We start from the raw sequence: 16,886 nt of genomic DNA, 5'->3' as shown, positions 1-16,886 counted from the left end.
TACTTTATTCCTAATAATCAGTATCCAAAACAATCTAATCTACACCAAAAGTTAGTTTCCTGTTAGTGATGCTTCAGTTCAGCTCAATGCAGTCGCTCAGTCGTGTCTGACTCTTTGGGACCCCATGAATCGCAGCACGCCACGCCTCCCTGTCCATCACCAACTCCCGGAGTTCACATAGACTCAAGTCCATCGAGTCAGTGATGCCATCCAGCCATCTCATCCTCTGTCGTCCCCTTCTCCTCCTGCCCCCAACCCCTCTCAGCATCAGAGTCTTTTCCAGTGAGTCAACCCTTCATATGAGGTGGCCAAAGTACTGGAGTTTCAGCTTTAGCATCATTCCTTCCAAAGAAATCCCAGGGCTGATCTCCTTCAGAATGGACTGGTTGGATCTCTGGTGCTTAGTAGATATTATTTTCCTCCTTTAAAACTAAGTTCTAATTATGTAATCTCTGACAGCAGGGAGTAAGACAGAAAGTGAATTATTTAATACAGGAAAATCTGAATAAGAAAATTATTAAGAAATTAAATTGAAAAAGTTATGACTCAAGTGAAAAAGTTAGGTATCCCTGAAACATCAGGAAAGCAATTCAGTATCTGGAGAAATGTAAGAAAATTGTGTCTATTATCAAGAATACAATGTGTTAATGGGCAATTTAGTAATGTCCATCAAAAATTTAAATCCATAAACCCACTGAACCAGCAATTCAACTTCCGGAAATGAAGAAACATACAAATCTATATGTAGAACGATATGTCCATCATAAGAGTTGCTCCAGCCAAAGGATGAAAAAAAAAAAACAAAAAACAAACAAAAAAAAAACCCTATACTGCTGTACTTTCTATACAAGAGCAAACAAATTCTCACTTAAAGAATAAGATTAACATATATGTATTGACATCCGTGGTATATTAATAAGCAAAAAAGTGAGCTGCATAACATTATCAACATATGACTGCCTTGAAGTATTCTTCCTCACATAGCTATATAGCTTGTTTCCTCACTGCCTTGAGGTCTGCTGCTGCTGCTGCTGCTAAGTCGTTTTAGTCATGTCCGACTCTGTGCGACCCCATAGATGGCAGCCCACCAGGCTCCCTTGTCCCTGGGATTCTACAGGCAAGAACACAGGAGTGGGTTGTCATTTCCTTCTCCAATGCATGAAAGTGAAAAGTGAAAGTGAAGTCGCTCAGTCGTGCCCAACTCTTTGCAACCTCATGGACTGGAGTCTGCCAGGCTTCTTCGTCCATGGGATTTTCCAGGCAAGAGTACTGGAGTGGGGTGCCATTGCCTTCTCTGCCTTCAGGTCTAAGCACCTGAAACAACCTTCTCTTACCGCCCATATGAAATACAACACCCATACACTACTAACCCTATGCTATACCTTTCCATGCACTAATATCCTTTATTTTATTATTTTTCTTTCACCTGGCATATTACAGGTGCATTTATTTGTTCATTATCTGCCTTCTCCCTGAAGAATATAAGCTTATGAAAGCAGGGTCATGGTCTGTAACCCCAGTTTTAAAAACAAGGCCTAGTGCAAAACTAAGATCATGACATCTGGTCCCATCACTTCATGGGAAATAGATGGGGGAAAAAAATGGAAACAGTGACAGACTTTATTTGGGGGATGGGGCTCCAAAATCACTGCAGATGGTGATTTCAGCCATGAAATTAAAAGATGTTTACTCCTTGGAAAAAAGTTATGACCAACATAGACAGCATATTAAAAAGCAGAGACATTACCTTGCCAACAAAGGTCTATCTAGATAAAGCTATGGTTTTTGCAGTAGTCATGTATGGTTGTGAGAGTTGGACTATACAGAAAGCTCAGTGCCAAAGAATTGATGCTTTTAAACTGTGGTGTTGGAGAAGACTCTTGAGAGTCCCTTGGACTGCAAAGAGATCCAACCAGTCCATCCTAAAGGAAATCAGTCCTGACTATTCATTGTAAGGACTGATGTTGAAGCTGAAACTCCAATACAGACCCTGATGCTGGGAAAAATTGAAGATGGGAGGAGAAGGAGATGACAGAGGATAAGATGGTTGGATGGCCTCATTGACTCAATGGGGATGAGTTTGAGTAAACTCTGGGAGTTGGAGATGGACAGGGAAGACTGGTGTGCTGCAGTCCATGGGGTCGCAAAGAGTTGGACACAACTGAGCAATATGTGAACTGTGAACCGTGAAGTTGCTGATGTTCAAGCTGGTTTTAGAAAAGGCAGAGGAACCAGAGATCAAATTGCCAATATCCACTGGATCATGGAAAAAGCAAGAGAGTTCCAGAAAAACATATATTTCTGCTTTATTGACTATGCCAAAGCCTTTGACTGTGTGGATCACAATAAACTGTGGAAAATTCTGAGAGACATGGGAATACCAGACCACCTGACCTGCCTCTTGAGAAATCTGTATGCAGGTCAGGAAGCAACAGTTAGAACTGGACATGGAACAACAGACTGGTTCTGAATAGGAAAAGGAGTACATTAAGGCTGTATATCATCACCCTGTTTATTTAACTTTTATGCAGAGTCCATCATGAGAAACGCTGGACTGGAAGAAACACAAGCTGGAATCAAGATTGCTGGGAGAAATATCAATAACTTCAGATATGCAGATGACACCACCCTTATTGCAGAAAGTGAAGAGGAACTCAAAAGCCTCTTGATGAAAGTGAAAGTGGAGAGTGAAAAAGTTGGCTTAAAGCTCAACATTCAGAAAATGAAGATCATGGCATCTGGTCCCATCACTTCATGTGAAATAGATGGGGAAACAGTGGAAACAGTGTCAGACTTTATTTTTCTGGGCTCCAAAATCACTACAGATGGTTACTGCAGTCATGAAATTAAAAGACGCTTACTCCTTGAAAGGAAAGTTATGACCAACCTAGATAGCATATTGAAAAGCAGAGACATTACTTTGCCAACAAAGGTCCGTCTAGTCAAGGCTATGGTTTTTCCTGTGGTCATGTATGGATGTGAGAGTTGGACTGTGAAGAAGGCTGAGCGCCGAAGAATTGATGCTTTTGAACTGTGGTGTTGGAGGAGACTCTTGAGAGTCCCTTGGACTGCAAGGAGATCCAACCAGTCCGTTCTGAAGGAGATCAGCCCTGGGATTTCTTTGGAGGGAATGATGCTGAAGCTGAAACTCCAGTACTTTGGCCACCTCATGCAAAGAGTTGCCTCATTGGAAAAGACTCTGATGCTGGGAGGGATTGGGGGCAAGAGGAGAAGGGGATGACAGAGGATGAGATGTCTGGATGGCATCACTGACTCGATGGACATGAGTCTGAGTGAACTCCAGGAGTTGGTGATGGACAGGGAGGCCTTGGCATGCTGCAATTCATGGGGTTGCGAAGAGTCAGACATGACTGAGTGACTGAACTGAACTGAACTGAGCAACTGAACTGACTGACTGAGTGCATAATAGCCAATCAATCACTATTTGTTGAAGAAATAAATGGATTAATGAATTACTATGAGCAGATTAGGGAAGTAACTACCAAAGAGTTAAAAGGTATTCATTTAAGAGTTAAATGATTTACCTGAATTCACACAGCTTCTGAGAACTGATCATACTAGTTTTTCCAAGTCTGAGCCTGTGCAGCTAACTATTTCATAACACAACATCCCCTACATATGGTCACACTCTCCTCTCTTCTCTTGAAAAAGCATGGCAGTAAGAATTTGGCTGTCAAATGTCCCAGTTCATAGCACATTATCACCATCATTAGACTTTGCAAGATTCTGTTCTTTTTTATTTTTCTCTTCACCGTAAGAACTCTCACTGCTGCCGCTGCTGCTAAGTGGCTTCAGTCGTGTCCGACTCTGTGTGACCCATAGATGGCAGCCCACCAGGCTCCCCCGTCCCTGGGATTCTCAAGGCAAGAACACTGGAGTGGGTTGCCATTTCCTTCTCCAATGCATGAAACTGAAAAGTGAAAGTAAAGTCGCTCAGTCGTGCCTGACTCTTAGCGACCCCGTGGACTGCAGCCTACCAGGCTCCTCCATCCATAGGATTTTCCAGGCAAGAGTACTGGAGTGGGGTGCTATCACCTTCTCCAAGAACACTCACTATGCTTTGTTTAAGTACATCTTCTTTTTTAATTTTCAGCAATAGATTTTATTTGTAAACTGAACCTTTAATCATGTATGAAGGCCTCTGAAATAGATTTTCTTAGGATAGACCCATTTTGGCCAACTCAAAAGTGAAAAATCAGAACTTTTGTACAGGAAAATCTTCAATAAACCCAAGGAATGCTTTTCACAAGACACAGACTGGACCCTCAGTTTTTTGTTCTACAGGCTGTTGATTTGACTTCATTCTACCACATCAAGATTTGCCACAATAGTTAGGGGAAGGCAGAGGAAAGATAAAAGTCACCCAGACAACAATATATTTAAATTTGAAAGTATTCACTGTTTAATAACTGACCAGATTACAAAAATAGTCATGGGAGATGCTTCAGTTCATCCTTATAATTAATAAGCTTGTTGATCTGGTCTTCCCTATGGTCAACATCTCTCAGTTCAGTTCAGTTGCTCAGTCGTGTCCGACTCTTCATGACCCCATGAATCGCAGCATGCCAGGCCTCCCTGTCAACATCTCTACCTTCTACAAAATCAGTGGTCTTTTTATTCATTCCACCTTGTGGAGAAGACAGTTTGAAGGGCCACAGGAAATTGTTTGCTCCTTTGAAATAATTTGCAAAAGTTTAGATCTCCTGAATCAGATCCTCCATGCAGATGATGCCATATTTGCCAAGAGAAAGAGCAATCAATGAGTTATCTGTCAGGACAATTCATTTCTTATTGATTTTGCCATAACCATGCTTTCAGATCAATTCATTTACAGACTTCAGATTTGGGTACTCTCCCCCACACACAACATATGTTAGATCATACAAAAATCAAGGGAATTCAAAAAAAAAAAAAAAAAAAAGACTCTACTTCTGCTTCATTGACTACACTAAAGCCTTTGATTGTGTGAATCACAAAAAATTGTGGAATATTCTTAAAGAGATGAGAATACCAGACTACATTACCTGCCTCCTGAGAAACCTGTATGCAGGTTAAGAAACAACAGTTAGAACTGGACATGGAACATCAGACTGGTTCAAAATTAGGAAAGAAATACATCAAGGCTGTATATTGTTACCCTGCCTACTTAACTTATATGCAGGGTACATCATATGAAATGCTGGGTGGGATGACTCACAAGCTGGAATCAAGATCACCAGGAGGAGTATCAAAAATCTCAGATATCAAGTGATACCACTTTAATGGCAGAAAGCAAAGAGGAAATAAAAAGCCTCTTGATGAAGGTAAAAGAGTGAAAAAGCTGGCTTAAAACTCAACATTCAAAAATGAAGATCTTGGCATCTAGTCCTATTGCTGCTGCTAAGTCACTTGAGTCGTGTCTGACTCTATGTGACCCCATAGATGGCCGCCCACCAGGCTCCCCCGTCCCTGGGATTCTCCAGGCAAGAACACTGGAGGGGGCTGCCATTTCCTTCTCCAATGCATGAAACTGAAAAGTGAAAGTGAAGTCGCTCAGTCGTGTCCAACTCTTCACAACCCCATGGACTGCAGCCTGCCAGGCTCCTCCATCCATGGGATTTTCCAGGCAAGAGTACTGGAATGGGTTGCCATTGCCTTCTCCTCTAGTCCTATTATTTCACGGCAAATAGATTGGGAAAAAGGGAAATTGTGTCAGATTTTATTTTCTGGGCCTCCAAAATCAATGCAGATGGTGACTGCAACCACGAAATTAAGACACTTGCTCCTTGGAAAATAGCTATGACAAATCTAGACAGTATATTAAAAAGCAGAGATCATTTTGCCAACAAAGATTTATATAGTTAAAGTTATGGTTTGGCCCATTTTTTGATTGGGTCGTTTATTTTTCTGGAATTGAGCTGTAGGAGTTGCTTGTATATTTTTGAGATTAGTTGTTTGTCAGTTGCTTCATTTGCTATTATTTTCTCCCATTCTGAAGGCTGTCTTTTCACCTTGCTTATAGCTTCCTTAGTTGTACAGAAGCTTTTAATTTTAATTAGATCCCATTTGTTTATTTTTTGGAGAAGGAAACGGCAACCCACTCCGGTATTAATGCCTGGAAAATCCCATAGACCGAGGAGCCTGGTGGGCTACAATCCATGGGGTCGCAAAGAGTCAGACACAACTGAGCGACTTCTGTTCTGTGTGTTTATTTTTGCTTTTATTTCCAGAATTCTGGGAGGTGGGTCATAGAGGATCCTGCTGTGATTTATGTCAAAGAGTGTTTTGCCTATGTTCTCCTCTAGGAGTTTTATAGTTTCTGGTCTTATGTTTAGATCTTTAATCCATTTTTAGTTTATTTTGGTGTATGGTGTTAGAAAGTGTTCTAGTTTCATTCTTTTACAGGTGGTTGACCAGATTTCCCAGCACCACTTGTTAAAGACATTGTCTTTAATCCATTGTATATTCTTGCTTCCTTTGTCAAAGATAAGGTGTCCATAGGTGCATGGATTTATCTCTGGGCTTTCTATTTTGTTTCATTGATCTATATTTCTGTCTTTGTGCCAGTACCATACTGTCTTGATGACTGTGGCTTTGTAGTAGAGCCTGAAGTCAGGCAGGTTGATGCCTCCAGTTCCATTCTTCTTTCTCAAGATTGCTTTGGCCATTCAAGGTTTTTTGTATTTCCATACAAATTGTGAAATTATTTGTTCTAGCTCTGTGAAAAATACCGTTGGTAGCTTGATAGGGATTGCACTGAATCTATAGATTGCTTTGGGTAGTATACTCATTTTCACTATATTGATTCTTCTGATCCATGAACATGGTATATTTCTCCATCTATTAGTGTCCTCTTTGATTTCTTTCACCAGTGTTTTATAGTTTTCTATATATAGGTCTGTAGTTTCTTTAGGTAGATATATTCCTAAGTATTTTATTCTTTTCATTGCAATGGTGAATGGAATCATTTCCTTAATTTCTCTATTTTCTCATTATTAGTGTATAGAAATGCAAGGGATTTCTGTGTGTTGATTTTATATCCTGCAACTTTACGATATTCATTGATTAGCTCTAGTAATTTTCTGGTGGAGTCTTGAGGGTTTTCTATGTAGAGGATTATGTCATCTGCAAATAGTGAGAGTTTTACTTCTTCTTTTCCAATTTGGATTCCTTTTATTTATTTTTCTGCTCTGATTGCTGTGGCCAAAACTATGTTGAATAGTAGTGGTGAAAGTGGGCACCCTTGTCTTGTTCCTGACTTTATGGGAAATGCTTTCAATTTTTCACCATTGAGGATAATGTTTGCTGTGGGTTCATCATATATAGCTTTTATTATGTTGAGGTATGTTCCTTCTTGGAGAAGCAAATGGCACCCCACTCCAGTACTCTTGCCTGGAAAATCCCATGGATGGAGGAGCCTGGAAGGCTGCAGTCCATGGGGTTGCTGAGGGTAGGATACGACTGAGCATCTTCACTTTCAATTTTCACTTACGTGCATTGGAGAAGGAAATGGCAACCCACTCCAGTGTTCTTGCCTGGTGAATCCCACGGACAGGGGAGCCTGGTGGGCTGCCATCCATGGGGTCACACAGAGTTGGACATGACTGAAGTGACTTAGCAGCAGCATGTTCCTTTTATTCCTGCTTTCTGGAGAGTTTTTATCATAAATGGAAAAAATAGGCCAAAAAACTAGACATTTCTCCAAAGAAGACATACAGATGGCTAACAAACACATGAAAAGATGCTCAACATCATTCATTATCAGAGAAATGCAAATCAAAACCACAATGAGGTACCATTTCATGCCAGTCAGAATGGCTGCAATCCAAAAGTCTACAAGCAATAAATGCTGGAGAGGGTGTGAAGAAAAGGGGACCCTCTTACACTGTTCATGGGGATGCAAACTAGTACAGCCACTATGGAGAACAGTGTGGAGATTCCTTAAACAACTGGAAATAGAACTACCATATGACCTAGCAATCCCACTGCTGGGCATACACACCAAGGAAACCAGAATTGAAAGAGACATGTGTACTCCAGTGTTCATCGCAGCACTGTTTATAATAGCCAGGACATGGAAGCAACCTAGATGTCCATCAGCAGATGAGTGGATAAAAAAGCTGTGGTACATATACACAATGGAGTATTACTCAGCCATTAAAAAGAATACATTTGAATCAGTTCTAATGAGGTAGATGAAACTGGAGGCTATTATACAGAGTGAAGTAAGCCAGAAAGAAAAACACCAATATAGTATACTAACGCATATATATGGAATTTAGAAAGATGGTAATGATAACCCCGTATGCGAGACTGCAAAAGAGACACAGGTGTATAGAACAGTCTTTTGGACTCTGTGGGAGAGGGAGAGGGTGGGATGATTTGGGAGAATGGCATTGAAACATGTATAATATCATATAATAAATGAATCACCAGTCCAGGTTTGATGCAGGATACAGGATGCTTGGGGCTGGTGCACTGGGATGACCCAGAAGGATGGTATGGGGAGGGAGGTGGGACGGGGGTTCAGCATGGGGAACACGTGTACAGCCATGGTGGATTCATGTTGGTGTGTGGCAAAACCAATACAATATTGTAAAGTAATTAGCTTCCAATTAAAATAAATAAATTTAAATTTTTTAAAAAGAATAGTTGATATAAAAAACAATAATGAACTTCTAAAAAATTCTGGCAAAAACTAAATACTTATAAAAGTTTGATAGAGATGGTCACACGTATGACAATAGTAAGTTATCTAAAAAACAATAAAAAATGTCAAAATAAAAAAATAATAATAATAAAGTTATGGTTTTTCAAGTAGTCATGTATGGATATGAGAGTTGGACCATAAAAAAGGCTGAGTGCTAAATTCAAATTTTGGTGCTGGAGCAGTCTCTTGAGAGTCCCTTGGACAGCAAGAAGATCAAACCAGTCAATCTGAAAGAAATCAACCCTGAATATTCATTGGAAGGACTGGTACTGAAGCTGAAGCTCCAATACTTTGGCCACCTGATGTGAAGAGCCTACTCATTGGAAAAGACCCTGATTCTGGGAAAGACTGAGGTCAAGAGGAGAAGGGGGCAACAGAAGATAAATGGTTGAATGGCATCACTGACTGAATGGACATGAATTTGAGCAAACTCTGGGAGACAGTGAAGGACAGGGGAGCCTGGCGTGCTGCAGTTCATGGGGTCGCAAGGAGTTGGACACGACTTAGCGACTGAACAACAATGTGACATATGGTTCCCTAATTCTCAGTGTCTTAAGTGAAGCCTTGTTGAACTTCACACAGGTGCCACTGAAGATCTGACAAAGGTGAAGACACTGTAACACCTTTAGAATCTTCGGGCTGACACCGTTGATACCTCTTATCCTGATGACAAATGCCAACTTGGGTTCTACAGGTACACAAAAGTTGCCGGCTTTTCATGCCACCCTGGTCATTTGACTTTCAGTTCTTAAAGCTGCCTGTATTCCTTGTGATAGGGCTTAGCTTTCTCACAGATAAGCTTCCTCCTTGCCTCTCAAAGCAACATTTGGGGAAACTTCTTTCCCAGGCACTTGATCATAAGCTCTATGAAATTCTTTTGCTCTTTCTTAAGGGTTTCTAGCACAATAGAAACCTTCTTTTTCTTCTCTTCTGTACCCTCCATGGTTCTGGCTGGGAAAGAGATAACTACATCTGCAGATATGTCTTCTTGAAAGCTAGGCAATCCCATGGTACATATGTGGGTTTTATTTCTTTATACTGTAACATTTTTTATTTGTTCATTTATACAAGCTACTGACTTACTCTTAAAGCTTATCAGATCCATTCTCACAGCTACTGCTGTGGCTGCTTTCAGTGGTTACATCAGAGAACACTGGCCAGCAAACATTAGGAAATTGTGTATTACAATTGTGACTCTAAAAAAGAGTTTTCAAAAAGATTAAGTAAGCCTTCCTTGGTTCCGTCCAACAGTTCTCCCACTTTAAAAGGAAATGTCTCTGCTATTTTGTCCAAGGATCTTACCTTTTAGCAAAATAGAGTCCTTAGTGCCTCAAGCCAAAAATGAAAGTCCTAATTTGGTTACTTATTTATGTCAGAAATAGAAAATATATACTTTGCCTTTTTTTACATTTGTCCCCAAGGCACCCAACACTGACCCTAATGTTGGAGACATGTTAGTTTAACAGAGGAACCTTGATCCAAACATCTAGACATAAAAACAGGACTGAATAGGGGAGGGTTAGGAGCAAGGTGAAATATATATATATATATACATACACACACACACACACACACACATATGCATACAGCTGATTCATGTTGTTGTACAGCAGAAACTAACACAACATTGTAAAGCAATTAGACTCCAAGTAAAAAAAAAAAAAACAGGACTGAATGTTCACACTTATTTGGCCTTAAGATATTGCCAATTAATAATGGAGAGGATGAGTTATAAGCACATATGTGTTTTTATTGACATTTTATATTTGTTTTACACTACTACTAGTCATGAATAACTCTTGTTGTTAAGGCCTTTTGCCTGTTCTGGGAAACCTTGCATACATTTATGAGTAGTTTGTATCCTTTGTTAACTCAGGACCTCTCCTAACAAAAGGAGAGCACTCATTTGCTGCCTGCCTGACACTCTTATTCTTATTTATCCACAATCAGAACTCTTTTTCCTTTTGCTTGCTGGGATCAAAACAACTCTTGGCAATTTTTCTTAGGGCGTATTTTTCAAAATTCCATTCTTTGGATTTGGTTCATAGTAGCTCACATACTCGAAGAAGGCAATGGCACCCCACTCCAGCACTCTTGCCTGGAAAATCCCATGGATGGAGGAGCCTGGTGGGCTGCAGTCCATGGGGTCGCTAAGAGTCAGACACAACTGAGTGACTTCACTTTCACTTTTCACTTTCATGCATTGGAGAAGGAAATGGCAACCCACTCCAGTGTTCTTTCCTGGAGAATCCCAGGGACGGGGGAGCCTGGTGGGCTGCCGTCTATGGGGTCCCACAGAGTCAGACACGACTGAAGCGACTTAGCAGCAGCAGCAGCAGCAGCTCACATACTATAATGCTTCCTGAAGCAGTTGGGACTTTGCTGACAGAGTTTAGAAAACTGTGATTGTGTTGACAACTTTATGCTGTCCATATAATTCAGCCTTGACCTGCAGAGCAACACTCAAAATAGGACAGAAGTCTAGACTCCACAACCACTTAATCTTTGGCCTCACTACTAAGGCAACCAACAAGGGCACCAATTAGCGGTAGATCTGAAAGTGGGTTTGGATAGCTTTTTTCAAAGTCTGCAAAAGATCAGATGCAGGGAAAAAGCGGGGGGGGAATATGTAGGGAGACTATCTCAGGGTTATTTCTTTGATAAAAAAAAGAAAAAATCAGAAGTTCTCTCTCCTCTAGGCTTTTAGCTTTCTATTACAAGAAATAAGAAAAAAGAAAATTGAAAGAGAAGTTCCTAACAAGTTATATGTTATTTCTCTTTCATAAAATGCTTATAGACATGCTCAAATGACTAAAACTCATTTAAATTCATTGAGTTTTTATTATCTATTTTTTATTTGTCACTAATAATGACATTACAAGGCTGGATCCCTAAATCTTTCTTCCTTTCAAATAACTTACTATTTAGGATGTGTAGAGACTATCAAATAATCAAAACCATAAACATACTTTACCTCAGTCATTCAACTGAGTCATTATTACCATATAATAAGGTTGTGAGTCTTGTTCTTTCACTACCTTATTTCTAATTCATTAGAAAACCCATTTTGTTGTTTTTCATTTATCAAATACATTTGCTTGTTGTTCTATGGCAATCTCTCCTTGACAGAGGCATTGACTATAATAGTGAACTGAATATATATAGATATATAAACTGCATAGGTTAAAAGTATGGATATTTTACTCACTTTTACTCCCTGCTCTCATTTCAAGTAGGAATATTAGAAGTACATGTGGGAAAATGTGTCATCATTCTTACTCTGCTATTACTACTACTACTAAGTCACTTCAGTTGTGTCCGACTCTGTGCGACCCCATAGACAGCAGCCCATAAGGCTCCCCCGTCCCTGGGATTCTCCAGGCAAGAACACTGGAGTGGGTTGCCATTTCCTTCTCCAATGCATGAAAGTGAAAAGTGAAAGTGAAGTCGCTCAGTCGTATCCGACTCCCAGCGACCCCATGGACTGCAGCCTACCAGGCTCCTCCGTCCATGGGATTTTCCAGGCAAAAGTACTGGAGTGGGGTGCCATTGCCTTCTCCATCTTACTCTGCTACTTCCTAGCTATGTGTCCTTGGGCAAGTCACCAACTGTCATTCAGTGTCATTCAATTTGTTCACTTGCCATATTCTGGACAGAAAAATCACTTCATGTCTAGGTTAACTATACCAAAGTGAATCTTTAGCAATACTATGGGAAAAAAAAGCAGCAGTGGTGGGGTTGGTGGAAAACAATTGCAAATTTTTTCACATTTTTATGATATATAAAAACAATTATACAGCATGATGCTAATAAGGCATGACAGTATACTGTATTTTGCAACCACCTTTTTCTATCATTATAACACCTGTGTTAATGTAGTGTCTCTTAAAGATAAAGTGAGACTAAAATTTCTTTATGAACTGCCTTTTTTCTCTATAGTTTTCTAAACTAATCAGATGTTCTTAAATTTTAACACTGAGATACACGAAGTTGGTACACGACAAGAATATTACAAGTTGGAAATAGCTAAAAATCATGTTTTTAACTACTTTTTACAGTCACAGGAAACATAGTTTTGAATAAGAATGTGTATATATATGTATACATGCACATATGTATAATTATATGTATACATATACACGTGTATAATTATATATACATATGTGTATACACAAATATAATTTACATTAGAAAGTACCATCACAGATTAAACACTACAAATATTTCTCAAAGGCACATATGTCTTTTGTTGGAAAAACACTGGAATTAACAAAGCCAAAGAATCACCTTCTAACAGAAAATTAAGCTTTTTATATCTAATGGATCAATAGAATGCTTTATTTTTCTAGTTATTATTTTCATAAAGCAGTCTCTTACCTCTCAGCCAACTAAGAAAGAGAGCTCAAAACACAGTGAGTGGTATCCTACTGCTCAACAAAGGGCTATTCCCCACTAAAGAAGCTGAGAAGGGCCACAACAGTGATGGCACGTAAGCCATGACATGCTTTTGGTGTTAACAATTTATCATGCACATCCAGTCTCCACTTCCCCTTTGAAATCCTTTTGATTTTTTTTTAGAGCAAAATTTGCCATAAATGTGATGAGAAGTCATTGATTTGTGTTTACCCTCTTGCTGCTGCTAAGTCACTTCAGTCATGTCCGACTCTGTGCAACCCCATAGCGGGCAGCCTACCAGGCTCCCCAGTCCCTGGGATTCTCCAGGCAAAAACTCTGGAGTGGGTTGCCATTTCCTCCTACAAAGCATGAAAGTGAAAAGCGAAAGTGAAGTCGCTCAGTCGTGTCCGACTCTTAGCGACCCCATGGACTGCAGCCCACCAGGCTCCTCCGTCCATGGGATTCTCCAGGCAAAAGTACTGGAGTGGGGTGCCATCACCTTCTCCCCTCTTAGTAGTCCCATTTCATTTGTATTTTTTGTGCCTTAGATCTTCTCTGTCCTTGCAGGGCAGAAACGAGTTCTTTGATAGGAAAGGGTACTCTTGTCTTGAAATGCTTATATTATGTTCCCCAAAGAGGGAGAGAAAGGGAAGAGGGTGTTGAGGAGGTACATGTGGGGAGACTTCCTCAAAACTGCAAGCAGGCCTGCTGTGAGCAGGTCTCCAGGGAAGAAGAAAGAGATACAGAGACTCACTTCCCATTCTCTGAAAGCCTTAGGACGGAACATCAGGAACTCACAGGATAATGTTTGGATCATTTAGAGATGCTGGACACCAGAAATGAGAATGTCTAACACCAGCAAAACATCTTGTCCCCACTTGGGGATCTTTGCTCAACCTTGGGGACATGGAGGAAGAAATCCCATAATAACTGAGATCAAAACCTCCCCACCTCAGCCAGGTGGGATGGGTACTTAAATTTGGATTATATATTTAAAGAATTAAAATTTCTCATACATCTATGGCTTCAGTTTCTTACCTATTGAAATCTGATGTTTCATAATAAACTCTTACACCCTCTCCTTGTTAGTCTTCTGTGCCATTTCTTTCATTTCCTTCAACATCATCCCCTCAAAGGACAATCTATAGTCCCAGCCTTTCTACACATCTGAAACAATTTATTCTTATCTCCTTTACAGTCAGGTTTCTACCTCAATACCATAATAAAACACATTGATGGTGATCACCACTAATCTCTTCCTTGTCAAAACCAAAGCCTTTTCCCCGGCTCTCTAATAGACCTTCTGTACACTGCATCCCCCTTGTCGTTATCTTCTTTCCAGAATTTGTCTCTATAACTCATTTGCCTCCTCTTCCTCTCCCTACCCCTTAACTGCTACTCCTTCCTAGGATCTTTGACCCTTTGCACTCATTCCCTATCTGATATCTTTGATTTTCAGTTACTTCAAACATTACTTTAGTGTTGATTATGTTTATGGAAGTGAATACATAAAATCTTCCTATTGCCTCTCAACATCAAATCATACACATTACTACCAAGAAGGTATCTCCAACTTCATACCCTTCTGCCTCATGAAAACTTGTAGGCTTCAAGTTGCAGCTTTCTCTTGCTTTTCTCCTCTCTTCATTTTCATTAAATTGATTAGAAAGGTCCATCTCATGAAGATAGTATCAAGGGTAACATGCAAGGCAGATGAAGACTAGAATGAGTTACTCAGGCCAGTTTATTATAGGTCATTCAGAGAACTCTATTCATGTTTTCTATTTTTATACATAGACCATCAGGATTTATAAGATCTTCCATTCTCTTTCTTCAACTATCAGCCATATGTCCATGACCTTGGGAACCACACGCTGATGTCTGCACTTTACATGGCAGACACTGTCAATGAGGCCCCTGAATAACTGTTTGGAGACCCTCCCTTATCATAATTTTTTGTGTGTTAAGTTCAATGAGAGTTCAGGACTTATCTATGACAGAATTAGCATCACTCTGACAAATACAGGTAATAGAAAACTGATGTTTAGCTCAACGAAATAACTTACACGATCACAAAGTTAGTCATATCAAAATTTGAATTAGTAAACAGGCCCCATTAATCCCCAAATCCATTTTCTTTTCTCTCAGCTATGGCTCATCAATTTAAGTTTTTCAACTGCCACCTGTATATCTTTTATCCCAAGTGCATGCTTCTCTTAATCAGGACAAGACAGGATCTCTCATTTTCTGATGCCCTGGCATCTATATAAAACAAGCAAGCAGAATGGGTGAAACAGCTTAAAGCAATTGACAATAAAGGAACATGAGCCATTAAATGTACTAATCATCTTCTTGAACTTAGTTCTCAATTATGAATGACCTATATCACAATTACTGGAGATTTCAGCTTGTTAAAAACAGATTCCCAAGCCTCATTCCAAACCCACTGCTTCAGAATTTGTGTTTTGCTTAACTTTTAAAACCTACATCATAAGCAATTCTGATGTATACCACAGTAGAGAACCAAGACTAATTATCCTAAATTCCATTCCCTTGTTTAAGAACACTATTTGATTGATCCTCACAAATCAGGGCATCAACAAAAATGCAGTTATCCTTTAAATTATTGGTTCCACAAACTTGAAAGTTAATGGAGGTTCTAACATAAATGATGAATTGTGAAAAAAATGATTTGTGATCCAGAACTCAGGAGTCCATTTCCCATAGTACCACATTTTCTGTTACCACTTTTACTTTCTTATTACCTATGCATAATGGCTAATAACTACTAACATGTGAAACAGACTTATCACTATGCAGAAACTTGCCGCAGATACAACTTGGAAGAGTATTTTCTTCTGGAATTCAATCATCCAATTTGCAATATATTTTTCAATGAAAAATATTTGACATAACTGAGATTTGGGGGTCTTGGGACTCTTCCCCATGATTTTGTTGGTGTTTTGCTGTGAAGGTGATCTACCTAAAATACAACATAAGCAAACATGTAAATGTGACTAAAATTCTTTTTCCACCATTTATATGATGAATTAAAGCTCAGGGTGCTCATCTGCAGTGTGTGAGCTATACCTTAGATATATTTGTCTTCACTTTTCCAAGTGCAAAGAAAACAAATGCCTTTCACATGGCTCCTAAGCCAATATATAAAGCAGGTCGAGTCCAGCTGCCTTTCTGCTAGATTACCACAGACCATCTGGTTGGTGGTTATCCCACATAGAGAATGCCAACACATATCCTAAACAATAAAATATTCACACAAATATCTTTTTATCCAGGGGAAATAAAAATTTTAGGTATGTCAAACCAACCAGTCCCTTACAAAAGTGTTAATCTATGCAAACCTCACTATACTGTATCTTCAAGTTCATGTCCCATCACAATTTTCACTTAGACCTCACACAAGCAGCTGATATATTATAGAAGATTATTAAGAATATAACAAACTTTTATAATGTTTAAGAGCCATGATTCTAATGGATATTTAGGATGACTTGGCTTGCTTTTTTTGGTCCAATTTATAGATTTTTTAAAAACTAAGTATCTGATACTGCTTAAATGGGTATCTGCTAATTAATGAAAATAGTATAAGGTTTGGAGAGTTTTCTCAATAAAGCAATAATTTTTCCTAAGTAGTTAATTTAGATAAGCTAGACAAACATGAATATTAAAATATCAATGTAAATTTTCCATATTAACTAAAAGGCAATTGTGGTATCCATTGAAATCAGGATAGAAGTGACCCGGTTAGCATGATCTAACT

The 16,886-nt window shown here is 39.3% G+C and overlaps 1 long non-coding RNA gene and 1 pseudogene across 6 annotated transcripts in view; both read right to left on the bottom strand.

Moving 5' to 3' along the window:
- LOC147370026 (uncharacterized) overlaps window positions 1-16,886 on the bottom strand; it is a 253,950-nt gene that overhangs the window by 181,420 nt on the left and 55,644 nt on the right. The gene's annotated exons all lie outside the window — the stretch shown is intronic.
- Window positions 4,452-9,653, bottom strand: LOC147370027 (large ribosomal subunit protein uL30-like; annotated as a pseudogene).

Source organism: Bos grunniens, chromosome 7 (genome assembly GCF_055505025.1).
Source record: "Bos grunniens cultivar Pamir isolate PY7600 chromosome 7, Bosgru_T2T1.0, whole genome shotgun sequence".
NCBI classification, from domain to species: domain Eukaryota; kingdom Metazoa; phylum Chordata; class Mammalia; order Artiodactyla; family Bovidae; genus Bos; species Bos grunniens.
This window is presented reverse-complemented; position numbering and strand designations above follow the sequence as displayed.